This window comes from Macrosteles quadrilineatus, unplaced genomic scaffold, assembly GCF_028750875.1.
Source record: "Macrosteles quadrilineatus isolate MER2022 unplaced genomic scaffold, UCM_ALF_1.0 Scaffold_4__1_contigs__length_99947679, whole genome shotgun sequence".
Lineage (NCBI taxonomy): Eukaryota > Metazoa > Arthropoda > Insecta > Hemiptera > Cicadellidae > Macrosteles > Macrosteles quadrilineatus.
In genome coordinates, this window is record NW_026542597.1 from 31,522,009 (window position 1) to 31,529,551 (window position 7,543).

A 7,543-nucleotide genomic window follows, 5' to 3' on the forward strand; every position below is an offset into this window, starting at 1 on the left:
ACACAGCTACAATATGTACCTGGGCACGGGGGAGGTTAGTGCGTAGCTACACTAACGTACCTATTCACTACACACCACCTGTTGAGCAATGTTGATGTTCAGCTAATACCAGACACAGTCACCTCGTACTACACTCTTGACTACAACTACAACACAGCTACAATATGTACCTGGGCACAGGGGAGGTTAATGCGTAGCTACACTGACGTACCTATACACAACACACCACTTGTTGAGCTATGTTGATGTTCAGCTAATACCAGACACAGTCACCTCGTACTACACTCTTGACTACAACTACAACACAGCTACAATATGTACCTGGGCACGGGGGAGGTTAGTGCGTAGCTACACTAACGTACCTATTCACTACACACCACCTGTTGAGCAATGTTGATGTTCAGCTAATACCAGACACAGTCACCTCGTACTACACACTCCTGACTACAACTACAACACAGCTACAATATGTACCTGGGCACAGGGGAGGTTAGTGCGTAGCTACACGGACTACCTATTCACTACACACCACCTGTTGAGCTATGTTGATGTTCAGCTAATACCAGACACAGTCACCTCGTACTACACACTCCTGACTAAAACTACAACACAGCTACAATATGTACCTGGGCACGGGGGAGGTTAGTGCGTAGCTACACTGACGAACCTATACACTACACACCACCTGTTGAGCTATGTTGATGTTCAGCTAATACCAGACACAGTCACCTCGTACTACACACTCCTGACTAAAACTACAACACAGCTACAATATGTACCTGGGCACAGGGGAGGTTAGTGCGTAGCTACACGGACTACCTATTCACTACACACCACCTGTTGAGCTATGTTGATGTTCAGCTAATACCAGACACAGTCACCTCGTACTACACACTCCTGACTAAAACTACAACACAGCTACAATATGTACCTGGGCACAGGGGAGGTTAGTGCGTAGCTACACGGACTACCTATTCACTACACACCACCTGTTGAGCTATGTTGATGTTCAGCTAATACCAGACACAGTCACCTCGTACTACACACTCCTGACTAAAACTACAACACAGCTACAATATGTACCTGGGCACAGGGGAGGTTAGTGCGTAGCTACACGGACTACCTATACACTACACACCATCTGTTGTGCTATGTTGATGTTCAGCTAATACCAGACACAGTCACCTCGTACTACACACTCCTGACTAAAACTACAACACAGCTACAATATGTACCTGGGCACGGGGGAGGTTAGTGCGTAGCTACACTGGTGACGGTTTCGCGTCACCTGTTGTACTCTGGCTGCGTGCGTGCGGAGTGGCACGGTTACCTAGGAAACTGATTGCGTCTGCGCTCTAGTCCCGTCCGTCGCCACTAGGTTGCGTTGCAATCAAGCAGATAGAGCCACCTGCTGGAGTTGTAAATTAAAGCTCATAAGTTTGGATTCAATTTTAATTCTTAAGTTTGTACTTAAAATGAACCTACCTTTTTTCAATATGTTTTATTGCCAATACATATCAGTAGGGTTTTTTACAATTTACTTCAAAAGATTTTACAATACAGGTAACGATTGTATTTCTTAAACAAAAGAGCAAAGATGTTCATTATACTTATTTGTATGACAATCACGTGTACGCGTTACTAACATATAATTTCATTTGTCTGTCTTTATCTTATTGCAATAATAATGGTTAAAAATAATGGCACTGTAACAACATTAAACTAATTTAATTTATCCTACTATGCTTTAGGTTAGCTGTATTTAGATGTTTTAGTATTTTAAGGTCATAATTCTTCTGATAATTTGTTTTAGCGAATTTCCCATATAGGGAATAACCTATTACCGTAGTACTCATGGTAGACACCCGGGACCGATTTATTTTTTCGTTTTGAGGTCCCTAGAGGCCAAAAACACCATCCGTTCAAATTCATATATATATGTGTCCGTCAGCACGATAACTCGAGCAAAAATGGTCCGATTTTGATGAAATTTGGTACAAACGTGTAAACCTACATTTATTCGAACGAGTTCGCGAACCAGCATGATCGGACTATGGGAACGGGGGTTTATGGGGGGTTTTATGGGGTAAAAATAGGGTTTTCCCATTTTTGACCCTAAAAACACAAAATTTTACAATTTATTTCCAATCCATTTTGTAGAGCTTAAAAAACCAAATAATTTAGTATATTGAAGCGTTATTGTGCGCCTAATGGTTACAGGGGAAATTCCAATAAATTGTAAATTTAAAATCCCTATGTTATTCTTATGGAGAATAAGTAAACTGGTGTAGTTTACTTGTTTATGAACATATTTTGATCGAATTTGGAAAATACATTCATTTCTTACTAAACTATTAACATAAAAAAACACCTTTTTACCCTCCCTGTGGCAGCAAACCTAAGTACTCGTTAAACTAATTCTATTTAAATAGGGAATAAATATGATATTTTTAAGGAGGCATTTTAATGTGAAATCCTATCAGGCTAATGGAAATTCGCTTAGTCTGCAGGTTTGCTGCGGCGGGGGTATTTATTATTATTCCTATATTAGACAATAATTAATTAAATTTTTAAAGATACGGTATCTGCAATCTGACACATACCTTTCCCTTTAGCTAGTCAACAACCCTCATCATTGGTAAGCAGTGGGACTACGTATGATATTTAATGGGAAAATTAATAACTTTTTAACTGTAATTTTTACAGCAATGAGGATTGTGCCATTTTCTTTAGAGTTGAAACAATCATAACATACTAAATTTAAATCAATAATCGGTCGGGCCATTTGAAAACACGCTTTTCTTATTATTTTATGGTTGTTTTGAAAAAAAACTACCATTAAAATAAAAAAAATAAAAAAACTGAAAAATACCTAAAGTTACCATGAATTAGTTAGTATCCACATACCAAATTCTAGAGAAAGTAACTAAACAACAAATAATTTGAAAACAACTGTCCGTAAACACACACACAGACACATGTATTTGTGCAAGAAGTACCAGCCTTCACCGGCAGATTGCTTTATGTGAGGTAGTTATAACTGTCTCCGCTAGGAGCGACACAAATTGACTATTTTTAGTTCCTCTCTCCGCTACAGGTAGCGCCACTGACACTGTGTTCTCAGCGCTCGATAAAACCAGGTCGCGACCTCCTCTTGCGGACACTTCAAACACTCGTGCTATTCCAGCAAACAGATGAATGATATCAATCTTAATAACCACAATGATTTCCCTTTGATATTTTTCTAAAGCTCTGCGATTGAAAATATTAAAAGGCATAGAAGGAATTCATTTTGAATAAAATAAGAGAAGAAAATGAATGAATGTACTATATATGTACTATATATTATATTATAACAAAATGTTAAATTGTAACTGCCTTGGATTTTGTATTTAAAAAATTTTGGTCAAGTCAAAACATAATTTTAGCCACCATTTTTCCAATATGGCCGCCAACTTGGATTTTTCTTATGGAAACCCCTAAAAAGACCATAAAATACACGTGTTTCCAATTTTCAAATTTCCCTGCCATTTTTGAAAATGGTGGCCATTTTTGAAACAATGGAATCAATATTTTTATGTGTGTTATGATCTGGTTAGAATCTAGATGCAATTTTAAGACTTTTTTACTCGTTGCATTTTCGCTCTAAACATACTCGTTTAGGAGCTACATGATGCAGAATGTACACAGCAAGTCATTTTTTCTTAGTTTTAACACGCCGTAACTCCTAAACGAGTAGCTTTAGAGAAAAAATTCCAATGATAAAAACGTTTTTAACTTTCTAAAACAATCATAAAATATAGGGTCTTCTATAAGAAAAATCCAAGTTGGTGGCCATATTGGAAAAATGGCGGCTAAAATTATTTGTTGAACTTGACCAACGTTTTTTACATAAAAAATCCAAGGCAGTTATAATTTAACATTTTGTTATATCTCTTATAACTTTCGAATAAAATAGCTGGCACACTTATATCAATCACCCTGTATAATATGTATGTATACATGTAGTGTATGTATATATATGAATATTTTTTTTCGATAATGTCAAAACAATTCAATTATCCAAGCAAAAATTGACAGAAAAACTGGCATTTTTGGTACTCTGAGAAAATGTGTAAGGTCACCTTCAAATGTTTTAGGAATTCAGACTCAGTTTTTCAGTTTTTAATATTTTATAAACTAAAATTGAAAATTAATTATTCCTGAGGACCAGTATAAATTCCATCGAAAAGGTTTTCAAGTAACAGTAAGAAGAGTGTCATTTTGGAGGAACGTGATCAGTATTTTCAAATTTAAAATAATAATCTAAATCAGTTAACAGAAAAAAGTCAATCAAGTTGTAATGACAAGATGACAAAAAAGAATTAAACTTGCGAGAAGACTATTGGTGGAAGACAAAGCATGGGCACAGTTTTTAGTTTTGGCTGCATAATTTGATGTTTAATAAATTACTAATAAAATGGTGATACATAGAAAATGAGTTTGCATGCATTTATTTCCTGTATAGGAGCTTGGGGCAAGAGTGTTCACTTAAAGTTTAACCCCCTAAATAGGTCAAATAATTAACAATTGAAACAAAACTGATAGTAAGTAATCGTATGTTAGTTTATAACTAAACTACATTTTATTTTTACATCATTAAGGTATCATTTAAAAAATAATAATGTTACGAAAAGTTACATTTGCGAACTCTTTCCCCGTGGGTGGGGCATGATTTACTGTAAGCCAAATTACTTGGGTTGAATTAAAACAGGTTTGTGTTTGTTTTACATTATATCTCTTGTTTGCCACTAAAACGTTGGAATGAAGATTTTTCTTATGATATCAAATTGATTATATATCTTTCAGATCATATAAACAAAATCACTGTTAATTTTTCATATAACAACATTGGATATATTCTATTTTCAGTCTATCTAGTAAAATATTTGAATGAATGTAAAAGCTTTCAGTAAAGTTTATCATTGTAAGGCTGTGAGGAAATTAAGAACAACCTTCTCGGCTTTGGTCTCATTTGATTTCAAGCAGGCATCGATTTTCTGTAATGGGCTCGTCGTGTTTGGACTTGCCCCATCAAATTATTTTCCTCGCTTGCCAAGAAATGTTTATTCACAAAAGGCAACAACGGTGACCTTATTTACTTCCTTCTTAAAATATTGAAGACGTTTTTTTTTAACTTGAACTGTGGATTTCTGTTAAATTATCATGGGATCAACTACATACAAATATTATCCAATTTTATCCATGTGTTTTTCTTATTAGTATTTAATCATTGCTAGTGACCATGGGACCGATCAAAGCTCACTTGTATTTGAATATATTTTCAAAAATCTTTACATACTTACATAGACAAATGTAACACCACCATTAAAGTTACCAACAGAAACCAGGCATCAAGAATGAATTCTTACAAATAACACCTATTCACTACAACTACACCAAATTAAATTTTGATAACCAGCTAATCAAAATTAACATAAAAACCATTTAAGCAAAAAAAACCATGTAGAGCAAGGGCTCTACATACATGTGTGGGGGTACATAGTAGAACCCCCACACACATAGACACACATAGTAGTAGTGTAGTATTAGTACATAGTAGAAAGTTATAGTAGTACACTATAACTTTTTAATTTTATACGATTTGGAAATTACTGTACTAGGGCTATTATTTCAAGCGGAAGATCATTTTCATCAAATTCCAGAATCAAAAGGTTAATAAACACGTTTATTTAAAGCACCATCCACGCATTTACATAGTAGAACCTCTACACACATAGAACCTCTACATAGTAGAACTTCTACACACACAGAACCTCTACATAGTAGAATTTCTACACACATAGAGCCTCTACATAGTAGAACCTCTACACACATAGAGACTCTACATAGTAGAACCTCTACAAACATAGAGACTCTACATAGTAGAACCTCTACACACATAGAGCCTCTACATAGTAGAACCTCTACACACATAGAGCCTCTACATAGTATAACCTCTACACACATAGAACCTCTACATAGTAGAACCTCGACACGCATAGAGCCTCCACATAGTAGAACCTCTACACACATAGAACCTCTACATAGTAGAACTTCTACACACATAGAACCTCTACATAGTAGAACCTCGACACGCATAGAGCCTCCACATAGTAGAACCTCTACACACATAGAACCTCCACATAGTATAACCTCTACACACATAGAACCTCTACATAGTAGAACCTCGACACGCATAGAGCCTCCACATAGTAGAACCTCTACACACATAGAGACTCTACATAGTAGAACCTCTACACACATAGAGCCTCTACATAGTAGAACCTCTACACACATAGAGCCTCTACATAGTAGAACCTCTTCACACATAGAACCTCTACATAGTAGAACCTCGACACGCATAGAGCCTCCACATAGTAGAACCTCTACACACATAGAGACTTTACAAAGTAGAACCTCCACACATAGAGCCTCTACATAGTAGAACCTCTACACACATAGAGCAACTACATATTAGAACCTCTACACACATAGAGACTTTACATAGTAGAACCTCTACACACATAGAGCCTCTACATAGTAGAACCTCTACACACATAGAGCCTCCACATAGTAGAACCTCTACACACATAGAGCCTCTATATAGTTGAACCTCTAAACACATAGAGACTCTACATAGTAGAACCTCTACACACATAGAGACTCTACATAGTAGAACCCCTACACACATAGAGACTCTACATAGTAGAACCTCTAAACACATAGAGACTCTACATAGTAGAACCTCTAAACACATAGAGACTCTACATAGTAGAACCTCTACACACATAGAGACTCTACATAGTAGAACCTCTACACACATAGAGACTCTACATAGTAGAACCCCCACACACATAGAGCCTCTACATAGTAGAACTTCTACACACATAGAACCTCTACACACATAGAGCCTCTATATAGTAGAACCTCTAAACACATAGAGACTCTACATAGTAGAACCTCTACACACATAGAGCCTCCACACAGTAGAACCTCTACACACATAGAGCCTCTATATAGTAGAACCTCTAAACACATAGAGACTCTACATAGTAGAACCTCTACACACATAGAGACTCTACATAGTAGAACCTCTACACACATAGAGACTCTACATAGTAGAACCCCTACACACATAGAGCCTCTACATAGTAGAACCTCGACACGCATAGAGCCTCCACATAGTAGAACCTCTACACACATAGAGACTCTACATAGTAGAACCTCTACACACATAGAGCCTCTACATAGTATAACCTCTAAACACATAGAGACTCTACATAGTAGAACCTCTAAACACATAGAGACTCTACATAGTAGAACCTCTACACACATAGAGACTCTACATAGTAGAACCCCTACACACATAGAGACTCTACATAGTAGAACTTCTACACACATAGAACCTCTACATAGTAGAACCTCGACACGCATAGAGCCACCACATAGTAGAACCTCTACACACATAGAACCTCCACATAGTATAACCTCTACACACATA

General features: G+C 36.6%; 1 protein-coding gene across 1 annotated transcript in view; it reads right to left on the reverse strand.

Annotated features, from left to right (window-relative positions):
• LOC128992353 (uncharacterized) overlaps nt 1-1,313 on the reverse strand; it is a 47,834-nt gene extending 46,521 nt beyond the window's left edge. Inside the window, exon 1 of the mRNA XM_054415892.1 lies at nt 1,236-1,313. The gene's annotated coding sequence lies outside the window, so the exon portion shown is untranslated. The remainder of the gene's footprint in view (nt 1-1,235) is intronic.
• Nucleotides 1,314-7,543: the final 6,230 nt, after the last annotated feature.